The sequence below is a fragment of the Pipra filicauda genome, unplaced genomic scaffold (genome assembly GCF_003945595.2).
Source record: "Pipra filicauda isolate LSUMZ 115617 unplaced genomic scaffold, ASM394559v2 scaffold342_size772408_pilon, whole genome shotgun sequence".
NCBI lineage: Eukaryota > Metazoa > Chordata > Aves > Passeriformes > Pipridae > Pipra > Pipra filicauda.
Window position 1 is genome coordinate 754,830 of NW_024104468.1, and position 16,718 is coordinate 771,547.

The 16,718-nt window shown below is 37.9% G+C and overlaps 1 long non-coding RNA gene across 1 annotated transcript; it reads right to left on the minus strand.

Moving 5' to 3' along the window:
• Positions 1-646: 646 nt before the first annotated feature.
• Positions 647-15,427, minus strand: LOC120323784. Its single transcript, XR_005564628.1, has 3 exons — positions 15,257-15,427; positions 13,757-13,836; positions 647-2,365 (listed from the first exon to the last, which is right to left on the minus strand). It is a non-coding gene; the product is annotated as an uncharacterized LOC120323784 (long non-coding RNA).
• Positions 15,428-16,718: the final 1,291 nt, after the last annotated feature.

Consider the following 16,718-nt stretch of genomic DNA (forward strand, 5'->3'; position numbering starts at 1 on the left):
GAAAGTATTTATAATTAACTGCTGAGGTGCTGCCAGCTTTGTGCTAATTGGACTATCTTACTTCTCCATTACATAGACAAGTGGATGACACACTTCTTAAACCACCCATTCTTGTTGGCAGTAATTGATGTATCCATCGGTATTCGCCCAGCCGAGAATAGAATTTTAAATATCAATGAACCATTCAGCCGTACAAACATCTCTATCACAGTCCTGTTGACAAAAAAGTTGTGTTATAAACTGCGCTTTATAGAATTAAATCTGTAAATATTCCATTCAATGTGTCCCTTTTCTTGTCTTTAAATCAGTGCAAAACAAGAAAAGACAATAACTAAGATACCAATGGTGGCATTGTGTTGGCAAAGCTTAAGCGTTGAACTGCTGCTAAGCAAAGTATTAATCTCATGGTATGTGTGATTCTGTTCCCCAGACACTAGAGGTAGTAGTATTCAGAGAATTCCTCTTCTGGCAAGTAGAAAGTGTTAAAAAATGTTGTGTATTAAACCTTGATTAGCAGTTCCCAAAGTTGAATTTAGTTCCTAGTACTGTCGGTAGCAAGTCAGATGTCTCATACTGAAAAATTCCACAACTGTCAGAAGAGGAGCCACAACTCCTTGTAAATATTTTGTGAAGGAAAATTGCCAGAAAGAGACATCAGATACTACAAAACATGTACCTGCTTCCAAAAAAATATGAAAGAAAAACGGAATGGTGTATACACATGATACCCTTATATTTAGCAAAAGGAGGTAAAACCGAGATTTTTAGCTGAATCAGAAGTATATAGGATAAAGTGGGCATTTGTTCACTGGTAGTAACATCTGAAAACTTTAGTAAACATTTGACCACTAATAAAGGAAATAACAAATACCATGTGGTAAAAACATTCAAGAAATCAACTCTGACATAATGGTCTAATCGTATATTATCTGTTCCATAAGTGCATTCTTATTTCAGTTTCCAACATTACTGGCATTAGCAAGACAAATGTCAGACATAACCACTGTTTGAGTGAGAATCACCTGCAGAGAGGGCTAAATTGAGCCATAGGCATTCAATGAACTCCCAAATTAAAGCCTAAGTTAAATCTGAGTGATACCTAGACTAACCTGCTGAAGGTTGAAGATCAAATATTCTCTAGGGAATAGAGTTACATCACCATACAATTATTTATATGACAGGTTAAATGATAATATTTTAGTAGCAGCTATTGTACATATTATTGTTGTAAGTCAGAATTCAATTATTTAAAAAAAATTCCGTAGGTTTTTTTTTTTAAGGTTAACCTGACTTGGAGATCAGAAACTTTTTGGATTTTGTGTTGGGTGATTGGTTACAGGAATGTTTTATTAATTCTGTATGTCAGAGGTTAAGTTTAGACATTAAGAAAACAATTTTGGGGTTTTTTTTAGGGGAAACTAGTGATTTATTCAGTCCTAAGTATAACAGAACTTTAAAAACCATGCGATGAGATCTCTTCCATTCCTCACTCTTTGCATCTTCTCCATGCAGAAAGCAATGATCTTCTGCATGAGAAGCGCTAAAAATTGCCTCTCAGCAAGGCCATATTTTTATATAACTGAGATGAACTGGGGTCAGAATCAATGTTAATCAGCACTGGCAAAGGAAGTACATCACTGTGAGAAATAAGCTTAAATCCCTCACTGAACTGCATTGGAAAGAAATCAGGTCTTGGAACCAGAATGAATAATCTTCTTGGGGATTTTTTTTGGTATCTTGATCATGAAAACCAGAAAATAACCTCTCCATCCTCCAGAGAGTTATACCTGAATGCTTTTGCAGTTCTTTTTAGTTGTGCATAAGATGCTAAGATTCAGAATTCTCTGGTTGTTACTCTGAAGTAGGACAAATATTCAGGAAAATATTCTGAGAAAGAAAAAAGATAACTGCTTTGTTTTTTATATAAATTCAGATTTCTTTTAATCAGTTGTAGAGTTATGCTCTTCATGTTTGAGTGTGGATTCAGGTAGGCTTGGGCAAATAAAACCATACTCGGATCTGGAACTGTGGATATATAAATGTTTTTCTCAGAGTTTGAAGTTCTGTATCAGAAAAGATCCATTTTGCAGAAGATCCCATATCATATGATGATGCAGTCATATCTCTGGTGTCACATTGCAATTTCTTTATGATCAAAACCAGTATCACAGGTCTTGGGAATTATATCAAGTCCCTGCAGACACAGCATTGTTGAATGTGAGAGCTGGGGGAGAATCCTAGCTGTCATTCCAGAAGAGAAACTCTTCCTTATGTGACCATTTCCTCTCTTGTCTATGGTTGCTGTGGAGGCAATGCAGGGTAATGTGAGGCAATGCTCTTGTGACACCTGAGATTAGGGAATCTCCTAGAGGAAAGAACAAAGAAAAGTTTGCAAAGGTTCTTATTGGAGCTTTCTTTGGAGCCTAAGCAAAAACATGCTGTTGGCCAGACTGACCAAGTACAGCATAGTAGATCTCAAACCATTTCAAGTAGTTGCTTTACTTTTCTGTGTGGTCTGTGTGAAAAATTAAATGGCAAAAGAAAGTTTCTTGTTTTTTGTTCCCCCCCCCCCCCCCCCCCCGAATCTAGTATACTAAGTTAAACTGATGGAAATACCACAAAAAAAAAAAAAAAAAAAAAAAAAAGATATGGCCTATCCCTTTTCTCAGCCTTTCTCTTGCAAAAGATTTATAGCCTGGTATTCTCCATTGCTTATCAGCACAGCTAAACTTGACTAATAGCTACTCTGTTAGGAGAATGTTCAGCTTCCGGCTTGTTGTTGGTGCTCCTTTGTCATGACTTTGTGGTGGAAGAAGAGATGCAAGAATTTTTTAATTTCTTCAGGGACAGAGAGTGATTGAGGTAGTGATTTGGCTTTACCTGAAGGCTGTTGGGGACCAGGAGATCCCCTGTCTGTAGGACTTGGGAGGCCTGTAATGTCTGGTGGGTGGGTAACATCAAGCATATTTGAAAAATGGTGCCATGAGTGGCATACTTAGATCTGGAAAAGAGTGTTACTCCGCTGACTTGGGCATCTCAACCCTCAGGACCCTTAGCAAACATTTTTGTTTACACTTTCCTGCACCATGTGCCCCATTTCATTGGGGTATCTATCCTAGGATGTATGAGATAGGCTCCTAGTTCCTCCTCTTCAGGATTTTCAACTCCTCTCATGCTCCATATTAAGGTATATTCTGAAGCAGGGTGTTCCCACATCTGCTTTTCTTATTTTATGCAGTTCTGAAGAATTCTTCAGGCTGCACTAACATGGAAAGTGGAGGACTTGAGTTACGTGCTCCCAGGAAAAGCAAGAGTCAACATTTCTCAAAATAGGTGAATATTCTGACCACTTGATTATTGGATGAGAAGAGAATACAGTTTTCTGAAGCAGAAGGTAAACAATTTGATGCCAATTCTTACAAGGTTGGAAGAAAGCGCAAGTAGAGAAAAAGAAAGGTGAAAGATTTGACAGGAGCAAAATTAGGTGCTGACATGTCTCTAGGATAAGATGAGAAATTTTGCAAATGCCTGTAGCACCTGATTCTTGACACAGATGCTCACAAAAAACTTTAAGCACAAATTCTTCCTCCAGTGAATCATTATATCTCTGCTAGAATTGATAATATTTTGTGCTTATGGGGTTTACAGTATTTCCTTTTTGACAGGCTTTAATAACTGCCTCTTCCATACCCCCAGGAAACATCAAGAATTATTTATTATAGTCTAGGAAATGCTGAGGCCTGTGGCTGGGAGTCTTAAATGTTTGTATTTATTACTATTTGTCTAGCCACAATATTAATGTTAAAGTACAAAGTAACCAAGAAGTTGCAGACACTGGAGCCCTTAAGATCAATTTACTCAATCAAGGAGACTACGTCCCTGGGCAAAGGGACACTGATTCCTGACCAGCAATTTAATTCCAATTTTGAGGGATGCAGCAGGAATTAATGGATACATAACCTATGTATAAAGGAAGAGATTTCTCCCTGGGTAGCACTTACATTTGCTACACCAAATATTGCAGTTTGTGAAATCCAGCCCTTACGACTCAAATGCAAATATTAATATTTGGGTTTAAATATTTTTCAGTGTTACCTAGCAACAGAAGACACAAGGCTCTCCCATAAAATTTAAAGGCAATCTTTTATACAACTACAACCATTTATAATTCAAAAGTACAAGTTGTAATTAACCATTTAAACTGCAAAATAATTACCTAATACAAGAAATTAAAAAAGAGACAACTGTAGAAAGAAACAAGCCATTAATTGATTGTGAATGCATTTAAGATGGAAATTAATCGAATTTTTTTTTTGTTGTGAGAGAAAAGTAATTCTGGATCAGCTTCCCAACTGAACTGCAGGGACAGCCTGCCTACAGTTTTTTTAAGAGCTTACCAAGATTATGACTCAAATCAAATAGTTTGGGTGCACAAAATAACAGAAGAATGATGTTTTATCTGCTAGAGTTCCTTGTCAAGTCTATAATCTATGTATTTTTTTTCTGTACAAATTCTTTGCACCAATTCATGACTAGAAGAATAATTCAGAATTACACTTGCTAAATAGAGCATTTAGACTAGGCTCTACTAACTAGGTTTCTTTGCAAGACTTGTTGGCTTCATATTGCTTTCAGGAGATTAAATGTCTTCTTTTCTTGTAGAACAATACCTATTTAGTTAGATCTATTCTGCATTTACTGCATTGTATTTTCCTTTTTCTAACTACATCTAAAGAGAATAAATTCTTTCCCTTTGTTCTCCCATTCACAAAGCTTTCAAAAATAGAAAGGAATACCATCAGAAAATGAAATAGAGTTCACCTTCAAAGTACTGCATGTGACTGGAAACAAAATAATTCCATTTCATGGAGTGATGTATTTTCAAAGCTTTTTCTATCTACAGATTTACTGTCATGTCAGAAAAGTAACTTGAAATCTACAACAAGGAAAAAGAGGGAAGATATCAGCACTTCCTTCCCGAACATATTATTACCAAACACCTTGAGTGTCTAGATTATTGGTTCATTGGATGCAGCACAGAGATTTTCTTTAACCTTTGAACTTTTGAGTTTCAGAATGCCTGAATCAGCAAACAGTCCTCTCCAACCACACAAATGTAAATGATACAAGTTTAGAGTAGCTCCTTGGCCTTTAAACCCAACCAGCTCAACGGAGTCTGAGTTTTTCTGAAATACAGATACCTGGATTTGAATCACCATGTATCATACATTGTACCCCTTTGGAAAAATTTGGGCTAGACAAAAAGAGTAAAGGGAAACACTCTTTAATTTTCACTTTCAGGGAGTTCAGTGAATTAGTTATCTAAGTTTATCAGAGGAACTGAGACAACGAATTTATCCATTCTGCTTGACACCTTTAAAACTGCAATTAGAGAACTGACAGTCATTTTGATACCAAGCATCAAACCACACATGCCCCAAATCTTCCCCAAACTTATACTAAGTTGGTAAGATTTGAGATATTCAGGTGCAAAAAAGTGCAGTTTGAAAATGTTCTGTGTAATTCTTGAATTCTTATCAATCTGCAAGTCTATCTAAAACTGTGATTTGTGCTGAATGAAACTTTCACCAACCTCATGTAAAATCCAGTGAAGTTCTTGGGTAGTGAATGCACATAGTGATTGCATCTCCTACTTCTAGTGCTTCCCACTCTAAAATAATTTTAGATAGGTTGGAAAGAGACTTCTATGGTAGGCTGAAACTTTTTAGGTGCTGAGGCCAGTGAAAGGTGGTTGAGGCTTACAGCATTTAGAGAGACCCTGATTACCTTTGTAGATATGACAAGTATGCAAAATTTACATAATTGACTCTATTTTGCTCATTGTAGTTCTCTTTTATTCCTTTGTTTGCAGCTACAAACCCAGCAATCCATTATTCCATGGCATTCACCCTCCTTTGGAGCAAAATCTACCTAAGAGCAGGGCTGGTGACAGTAAAGGTGCTGGTGATTTGAGAGTGGGTCTAAACTACAGTCCAGAGACAGCCTACACATCTCTGGTCACAAGGACACAGTAGCTGGTCTAACATAGTATTTTGGACCAAATAATTCTCAGCCTGGGAAGAGATCTTTCTAGAAGCTGGTCATGACAACTAGATAGGGAAAATTCATAGAGACTGCAGAAGGGACTACATTTCATCCACTACCTTGCGGACTCCAGTAAGACTTAAATGATATAAAGACCTTGAATAGGTTTTTTGCACTGGACTATAGGAGTTGAATGAAATTTTGAAGGCAACATAAAAGTCTTTAAAATACCAAAATAATGGTAAGAACGATTCTGATGGTATAGAACCCTCGCATCTTCATATCTTAAGGGGGATGAGACATTTTCCTTCCATTAAAAAAAAAAAAAGAGAAATTTTCTAAATTATCAGTGGTTGTGAGTTCTTCCTTCAGTTACAAACTGCAGCTTTAGCTTTGTTATTATATATCAGCATGCCATACTCTCCAGTGGTTGAGCTAATATGATATGTGAATTCAGGAAATCAACGTTATGAACAAATAACATGCAACTAATATTTTAAGACACCCTCCAGTAATACTGGCAGAAATAGGCAAGAAACCATGTGTACAACAGGCACCTAAAAATTTTATGTGTACACAGAGATATATAGACATGCATGCCATAGCTGATCTCTGTTTAAAGATATTGTCTGTTATTATGTGCATTTCATGAGAATTTTATAGTAAGACAGTTCAGCCAGAAATTATTCTTGGCACACATGTGCTTAGTACTGTAAATTCAATATAAAATATAGAAAATATCTGCGTTTTTACCAGTCTTTAAAATGAGAGTTTGCTGTGAGTTGTTGTGGCCCATGATCTGGGGAGCATAATAATATGCAGAAGGACTCTGGTATGTCAGCAAGTGCTGAGTTATAGCAGTTGTTCAATAAATTTTTGTAATCCCCAGCTCCCATGCAGAGAAACTGTGATTGGAACAATTGCAGCTGTTTGATATTACTCAGCTGCTACTCCTGGTGTTCATAAACAAATAACATAGTGGTGTCCACAAAAGGCACAACCAGTGAGTGCTGCAACTACAAAACTGTGGGAAAGACTGAGATGCAGGTTGTGTTGGCAGGGGTGAGAGATACAGTGTGCAGCCCAACTGCACTTATTTCCCACTACTGGAAAGTTCCCTTTGCTGGACCTTTCATTTGTCTTTGGCTTGTGTATGTGGCTCAGAAAAGAGGTGAAGAGCATGGGTCAGAGAGTGTCGGGGAGATCCTTGTGATGCAGTGGCCTATGACATGTCCTGCTCTTCTGTGTAAAACAAGGTGGTGGTTTTCTACTGCTTTCAGATGCCTAAACCAGGAACACCTTCTTGCTGTGTTAAAGGTTGCACAGACACATATTTTGGCCTGTGGGATCAAGAAGGTTAAGTGAAGAGCAGGTAATGTGCTATGTACATGTGATATACAGCCCTTAATGTGAGAGAGCCTTTTGAGTTTGTCTTATACTTAAGGCATCGGACTTAGAAAAATCTAAGCTGGAGTGAGAGGATCATTCCTTGGTCAGTTTATGCACTATTCTATACTGCAGCTGTGGTTGTAGGTTGTCATAAAAATGAACAGACAAATTGTGAGAGAAATATAAGAATCTGCAGGAGAGAACTGAATATGGAATACTGATCTCTTCCCTCTCATGACCAGTGGTAGGACACAAGGAAATGGCATGCAGCTGAGTCAGGGGAGATTTAGGCTAGATCTGAGGAAAAGATTTTTCACCCAGAGGTTGATTGAGCATTGGAACAGGCTACCCAGAGAAGTGGACACAGCACTAAGCCTGTCTGAGTTCAAGGAGCATTTGGACAATGCTTTTGGGCACATGGTGTGATTCTTGGGGCGTCCTGAACAGGACCAGGAGTCAGACTCTATGATCCTGATGGGTCCCTTCCCACTCAGAATATATGCTAGCAGAGATGGTGGCTGGTAAAAGGAACTCAGATTAAGCTAACACAACTATGGTATAATATTAAAAAAAAACAAAATGAAGTAATTCTTCACTCAGTAACAATGTACTGGCCTATGTATTGAACCCTCAAGAGAAATGTTGATTTTTGGAAGCATGTTTTTAAAAGAAATTATTGATAAATCATGCTTGAAAAACCTAATTTCTTTCTATGATGAAAAAACTACTTGGATGAATAATAGGAGATCAGTGGATATTGTCTACCTTGACTTCACCAAGGCTTTTGACATTGTCTCTCACAAATATCTTCTTGGGAAATCTCAGGAAGTGTGGATTGGATGAGTGGACAGTGAGGTGGATTGAGAACTGACTGAACAGCAGAGCCCAAAGGGTCATAATCAGTGGTACAGATTCTAGTTGGAGGCCTGTCACTAGTGGTGTCCCCCAAGTTCAATACTGGAACCAGTATTGTTTAACTTAACTTGTCAGCAATGACTGAGATGAAAGAGTAGATGTCTCTTCAGCAAGTTTGCTGATGACACAAAGCTGGGAGGAGTGGCCAATACTCCAGAGTTCTGTGCAGCCCTTCAGAAGGACCTCAACAGGCTGGAGAGATGGGCAGGGACGAACCTTCTGAAATTCAACAAAGACAAATGCAGAGTCCTGCACCTGGGGAAGAATAACCTCATGCACCAGTACAAGCTGGGTGCTGACCTGCTGGAAAGCAGCTCTGAGGAGAAAGACCTGGGGGTCCTGGTGGACAACAAGCTGTCGTGAGCCAGCACTGTGTCCATGGTATTGAGGGGTGCATTAGGAAGAGCATTGCCAGCAGGTCAAGGGAGGTGATCCTGCCCCTCAGCTGTAGTGAGGTACATCTGTGTCCAGTTCTGAGCTCCTCAGTACAAGAGAGACATGGAGCTCATGGAGTGGGTCCAGGAGAGGGTAACAAAGATGGTTCAAGGACAGGAGCATCTCTCTTAGGAGGAAAGGCTGAGGCAGTTGGGTCTGTTCAGCCTTGAGAAGAGATGGCTGAGAGGGGAACCTCATCAATGTCTATAACTATCTGAAGGGAGGGTGCCAAGAGGGTTCTGCTCAGTGGTGCTGATCAATAGGACAAGAGGCAATAGGCAGAAATTGATGCACAGGAAGTTCCACCTGAACAAGGAAGAACTTTCCTGTGAGGGTGACCTTGCATAGGAACAAATTGCCTGGCGAGGTTGTGAAGTCTCTCTCACTGGAGATATTCAATAACCATCTGGATGCAATCCTGTGCCATGTACTCTAGGATGGCCCTGCTTCAGCAGGGAGGTTGGACCAGCTGACCCACTGTGGTCCCTTCCAACCTTACCTATTTTGTGATTCTGTGATTAAAAGAGACTTGTACAAATAATGAGACTGAAGAGTTGGATATTATAATTGGCTAAGAGGAAAGAGTCTAGAGAAACAAACATCTTCAGACAAGAAAGTAGAAATTTGAGAGATGTCTATAAATTCATAGAGATTTTACAGTTGTTGCCTGATATTTTCATCAATTGTTGAGAACTGAAGAGGAATTATTTGATTTAAATTAGAGCACAGGCAATTTTTTTAGATATCAAGGCAAACTTTATTAGGATAGCAGATGAAGTCCCTTGGATTTCAGACACTGCAAATATCTCAGGCTAGAGATAACAGTCAGCCATCTTTGCATGTAAAGGCCTTGCCCTTTTTGATAAATGTGTCTGCTTATGGAAGTTTTGGTGTAATCACTACGCAGAGAGACTTCCCTCCTCCTTCCTATCATGTTGTTTTTTCTGGTGGTTGACAGCTTTTCCTCTTACCCAGATCTCTTTTTGTTCACTTTTATTCCCATTCAGAAGAACAATGAGAGGAAATTAATGGCTCCCCAAAGGCAGAGACTGCAATTTTGAGTACCTCTTACATAAGCTACATAAGAAGTAAGGGAAGATTTCTTTTAAAAAAATTATTTCTTTCCTGAACACTTCAGAAAAGACATAAGCTGTAAATCTGACTTGTTACTGTTACAGATAATGATAAGGTATTTCAATTAATGATACACGTACTTAGGTGATGTTAATTGGCATTGTTTCATCTGACCCAGAATGATCACCGATCTGTTCTCCCTGCATATACTGCATCTTCTGTACTTTCAACAAAACTTGCCAGTGAGCAACAATCTGCTGATAAGCTTGTGAATGGAAATCATGTTGAATAAGAACTAGAGATGGAAAAATAAGATATTCCTCCTTTGGTGATTCAAGATTTTTTTTGGTGCTGTACATATACATTTTTTTTTAAAATTAACTGAAGCAAAGAAATTTCTACTCTTTACTTTGGAAGTTCCTAGAGGTCATAAGACTTTCACTGCCAGGCAGCTGTTGCAGTCTCCCGGCAAAAATGTGTTCTCAGCTGTACTAATGCAACACCTCATTAATTTGAGCAAAGGGGCATGCACCTGTCTATGCACAGGGCTGGTCTTTCAGCTTTTGCTCTGTTCTGTTTTCTTCTCTATAATTGATAAAGACTTTCTCACACCCTTCAGCCCCTGTAGCTGACAATTACTCATTCTGCTTTTCTGCCTTTATTTTTTTTTTTTCTGCAAGCTTTAGTTCATCTTCTGTAGTCTTCATTGGTTCTCTCCCTTTATCTCCATTTTCATTAGGTCTTTCAGCTGTTCTTAGAGAGTCATATATATCACTACTAATTGATTGCATTTTTCTGTGTCAGTGAGACTAAAGTCTGTTATGTGTTAATTAGTGTCTTGCAAGATTCTCTGAGCTGCAACCACACTCAGAGGTTCTAAAGGTTTTTTGTCATAGCCCCATCAGCTTTTTACATAATAATTTTTATCACATTTTCCATGTGAAATCTAATAGCTGTGTCAGGCTTTCTGGGACCATTCCATGGAGCTCAAAATTTAAGTAACTGCATTAGCCATGCCAATATCTTGGGTTAGTCATGAGCCCTACCATATTCGGCACTCTGTGTAGAGTGCTAACCCCCTTCTGTGAACCTCTAAGAGCTTGTACTTTCATTTTTTTAAATCAAATCAGCTTTTCATCCTTCTTGTTCTAGATGAAAGCCTGAAAGATGCAGTGCCTGTGGAGTCCAATCCCAGAGGGCAGAAAAGAACTCGAAACATCATTTTTAAATGTCACGATTCTGAAGTAAATCTTGTGGATTTTTTGGTCTGCCTGATGATTTTTGGATGTTGGTAATCACCTCTGATCAGCAGCCTTGATGCTTCACATCTTCAACTTGAGACATAAATACCTCTGTTAGCACAGGAGTTTAGGAACTAAGGAAAGGTTGATCCCTGGAAAACAGGAAACTGTTGCTCGCTGACAATTTTTGTTGATCTGTTGGTGCACAACATTAAGTGAGATATAATAAACCCTTGCATAACCTATAGCATTCTAAGCTTTAGACAGATCTTACTCTGAACACATGCTTTCCTACTTCTGAATAGTCCCAGTAAAGAACATATTGACAAAGAGACTAAAGAATTAAGCATCATATAAAATCTAGCCAGCTTATGACCTAAATGGTGTTATGGAAGACTGATGGTGCTTTTAAATCTGTCAGTGTAGACCACAATAATACAGTCTTATTCTCTGCCTGTCTCCAAGTTTAGACACTTATATGATAATACAATTACCGAGTAGGAAATTTTCATTAATAACATGAGTACTAAGAATAAGGGAAGGAAAATTCAGGACTTCATTGCTTCTTTAGGTAAGTAAAACTGTCTCACAGTATTAGAATATCCTCAGGTCTTTTTGAGTATTGGAACTAAAATTTTTGTTCTTAGGGCTGTTTTGACCTAGGCAAGAACAGCTACTTTTGCTACCTCAGTCTAGAAAGTTTTTTCTTAGTCACTCTTCATCCTGGCTAAGAGAAGAAAGAACTGCTCGAACCCATTAAAAAGAAAAAAGAGGGGAAAAGTATCATCAGTTTTAAATTCAGGTAATTGACAGTGATCTAGTATTTTGTCTTATAAAGAAATCTCACAGAACAGATTAAAAAAACAAGTGAAATTTTTTTAGGAAACATTTTAAATTTCATTTTTTTATTGTAGGATAATAATTTTGGATATTCAAGTGCTGACATTTTGTTGCATTTAGGAGTTGGTCATGAATTTCTCACTTTGATTTCATCCCAATAAGAATTTCTGGATGGGTTAATTAGTTAAACCCTATAACTTCTAGTTTTTTCATGGAAGTATATTATATTACCTCTAGAAGAAAGCGTTAAGTCTCAGATGAGTGCCTTTGAACTTAACTACGATACACTAAATGAGCCTGTTCATAAGAAGGAAGTCACTGGGAACGCTTTGAAATGCATTGCTTTAGAAAGTTTGTAAGCGTCTGGAACAATTTTGCAGCTTTGTAAGTCTTCAAGGTCATGTGAGAAAGCTTAAGGCTTAAAAAAGTTGAAGGGAACAGCTGCAGTTTTTGAAAACAGTACAGGCAAACTTGAAACGTAGTTTTATCAAAGCTTGGCTGTTTTCCTATCACAGACAGTAGACACCACTAATCTCTTCCTTTTGTTTAAACAGATGCTATTTGCTTGGCAAGTAGCTGAATTTTAAATGCAGAAAATTATTATACAAGGGGAAAAATCTTGACTGGAGGTTGGACACAGAGGGTTAAGTTCAAGAAAAGTTCAACAGAAAATCTTATTTTCTCTTACATCTTCCAAACTGTGTGAGGCAATTTTTGCCCCACCTTGGGAACTATACATTTTAATATTCTCCAAAATAAAAAAGTTTGTGTGGGTTTTGTTTGTTTTCTTTGTTTTGTTTTGGTTTTAAGTGACCAAATACAACGGTGATATTCAAGTAGTAAATAGTTGAACCCTATGGATATATTTTGTTTACATGAGTGTATTTGGTGTTAGTGAAAGAGGAGGAGGAATAATTCAGGAGATCATAAATTCTCCCTCTCTCTCCCTTTGGTGTAGCACTGTAGAGTTTCTTTTTACCAGCACAAATAATTTTTTCTCTAGCTAAGCCAGGTTGATCGGCATTCAGTGACATGGAGGCAGATGCTTTTCGGCCTGTTAATTGTCTATAGTGTATTCAAGCTCAGTTGTTTTTCTTCACTTTTCGAGGCTGGATTGGAAAACTTTTCTTCTTACGTGAAGGGTGGCTATCCTTGGGACGGAACTCAGACAGCATCCACTGTTTTCTTGCAAGTCAACCAAAACGTGAGAAGGAGAACAGCATGGAGTCCTGTTGCAGCACAAAGCTTCTAAACATCTCTGTTATAGCTTATGCAAAAAAATTATGCTTTGCATGGCACATGGAGTGATTAATCAGCTCTCAGTAATGTGTCAATAGCTGCTATTTTTGAAGGCAACAATGATCTCGTCTAAAAGGTGGTTCCACCTAGACGCACATGTGGCTGAATATGATGTGGAGATACGGGTCTAATTTGACCTGCTTGGCTCAAGAAGGGGTTAGCTTTCAGGGCTGAGGTAAAAAGTTTCTTGCTAGAGCAAGTTTTGCCTCAAACTAGCCCTTTAGCTTCTGGGATCTAAACACAACAGATGGTACCTCCTGCAATACCATATCTCTTTAACATCATGCTGAGGCTTTGGTTCAGCAGGGGCTCCAGGCACTGATTTCTGCAGTGCTCTACTTTTTTTCCTTCTCTTGTGAGACTCCCATTTCTGTCAAGACATAACATATTTAGCCAGTTATGGCTGCTGAGATCACTAACAGAAATGATTCAATGACAATCCCAATTTTAAAACTGATCTGATTTTAGTACTTTGTTACCAGAAAGCAAAGAAAAAAACTTATTCCCTCTGTTCTTACCTTTACTCTGCACTCTGCACTGCCTCAAAATGCATTGTCTTCACTTCCTACATTCTTCTGTTCCTCCCTCAGGTAGACAGCTGCTAACACAATTCAGGAACAGAGATGTTTGTGATGGTGTTGGGGAAGGTTGGAGCTGAAAGGTGGTATGTTTTAATTCTCAGATTTGTTCTTGCTGTGCAGATATTTCATCCCTGGCACAATTCCACGTGTACAGCAGAATGTTAATTTTTCCTTGACTGACTCTAATTTGGCAGAGGTTATGAACAGCTTAAAAAACAACAACAAAGAAATGGATCCCTTGTTGCTCTGCTTCTGATATTTCTTTCACGTACCAAGGGATAGCAGGATGGGGGTGAGATGAGAGAGGCATAACGCTTTTGAAACAATTTGTCTACTGTTACTGGACATAATTTTTGATAATTGTTTTGGTACTTCTGCGTTCTGTTTATTGGGTTATTCCTCAGATTCCCAATGAAAGCTTGCTGTCAGATCTTTCATTTTTAGGAATGGATGTCATTCACTGTAACTTTTTTGAATGGTAATTGTTAGTGGTACGTAAAAGCAAGTGCTCAGTTTTCCTTTTGTAAAATTAAATGCAAAGAGTTAATTTGTTGGAAAATAAAAGTGAGACTCAGACTTTCCCTCTCCCCAGTTATCCATTCTTTTTGGTACTGTACACTATGAAGAGGAATGTAAAGCAGTTCTTTCATGTATTATGCCTCCTGGAGCTTTATCAGATACTGTACTCAACCTAGTCTTAAGATAAAACCTTAGAGTTCCTTTCCTTTTGTCTATCTCCAAGGACAGGAGATTTATGACTTCTGTATCTCCTGCTGTTTACTGATAAATTCTTTTTGTGGTGTGTTCTCACAATGTACATTAGATGTACTCCTGTAAACCAAAATTGCATAAATATTTCTGTTTGCCAGTTTGTGAATTCACCTGAAGTGAAACTCAGCAACAGGAGACATTTGTCTCAATATTCCTTCATTTTCTTTCTATATTTTTGAGGTTTAACATGATACAGTAATTTTTCTTATATTGTGATATCTTGAGCTCCACTTTAACAAGAATTAATAAGAAGGGAGCGGGTTTATATATGGATCTTCACCTAGCAAAGGTCAGGGGTCCCTCTGGGAAGAATAGCTATTGATAAAGTTATATTTCTAATAACAAATTCCATGAAGTGAAAATCTGCTTTAGGTCACTGGCTATACCTCTTGATACTATTCTGATTTGCCCTGTAACCTGTCTTTGATAACACTGCGGCTTTAGACAGCCCTGCTTTATGAATCCTTGCATCATTGTGAGACTTGGTCTCCAGCAGGGCATTTTTTACCTGAATTAAATTTTCCATATTCAGTTCCTGAGAATTACTAGGCTGTTAGATTTTTTTTCTTTTTTTTTTTTCCCCCCTGTGGTTTGTTTGTTTCTAACAGCTGTAAGTAAATTTGCTATTCCTTTTTTTAATAAAGCCCTTGATACTAGTTTACTTACGTTGCCTTGGTAGTAGTTTCTTTAAATTTCTGACCAGTCTGTCAAGGGCTCCACATTCATCCTAAAGGACATTACAAATTGCTATCACTTCACTGGTGCCTTTTCCATCTTGAATGATCATATCCTTTTCCAGCCTGTACTCCCCATCTTACTACTTCAGAGTTTCAGAAATGTATTCTAAAAAAAATCCATAGAATATAAATAAAATAAATGGTATTACATAATACTATAAAGTAATAATAACATATAGCATATAATTTTAAAAAACTGTTATATAAAAAACTTCTGGCAAGAAAATTAAAATCTCCATGATCTGATTTTTGCTTTAGATTTTATGTCAATAGTACTCAGGGATTGTTTGCTTATGGTTACACTAAGCTTCAGGAGTTTTCATCTTAAGATTCAATCTCTCTCTCAACTGCATGCTAGAGATCCTTCTCGGCTATTGCTGGTTCCCAGTAAAAAATAAATCCCCTAACTCCTGAAAAAATCTCCAATGTGGATTTTGGGACAATACTGTCATTCTTTGAAGACATGTAGCTGGATAGCTCTGAGCGTACCCCAGTCCTTCAGATTCAGTAGCTCTCCCATAGGTTGTCCTATGATGTTTTGAGATGTGCCTCTGCTTTGGACCTCCTTGTCTTCACAGAAGAGAATTATTGCAGTTGGGTTGGGTTCTTCCAGAAAAAAAAACCAAGAGACTGGAGGACTGTAAGACCTGGCTATGGACAACATAAAGGTAGTAAAGACTTTGAACCTTGGAATATGGAAGTAGAGATCTTGCTTGGTCTGGTCTCACAGGTCACTCCCACCTGCTTGCATAGGGATGTACTTGACTACATCTGGCTTTGCATAAATAAGGACATGGCCTGATGGCTCTTTTTCAAATGGTGTGTTAGCTTTCATTGTCAGTTTTTCTCTCAGCTTCTCTTAAAAGCTCCATGTTTGCTTATTTCTTGTTCATTTTCTCTCCTGCAGAGCGTATTCCCCTTCTGCTTATTCAGAGGAATTTTTTTAAAATTCTGTGGAATTACCGATTTCCTTATTTTTTATAGATTCAAATGTTCCTGTGGTAGATAAGGTGTACTCTTCTGTATGTGACTTAGCTACTAGCATCTACTGAGGACGGACTGTTCTCTGTTTGGTGATCTAGTGTGTATCAGGAAAAAAATATATGCCTCCATTGAGCCTTTTATTGCCTCTCAAACTCTTGAATGGATGAGCATTCTTCACACAGACAGAAAAGTAATTTAGTACTTCTCACTGGTTAGTTGTTCAGATGAGACACAGAGGCACCGAGCTTCTTTCTGCTGACTGTAAGATGACTTATTCTAAACCCCTATCTTTGAAGAATTATAAAACATTAAGCAGCACTTCAGAACTTTGATATGAAATAAATAAGCCTCTACAACACAGTATTCATATGTCACAAGCACTGCAATTTTGTTCAAATTGTGAGAAT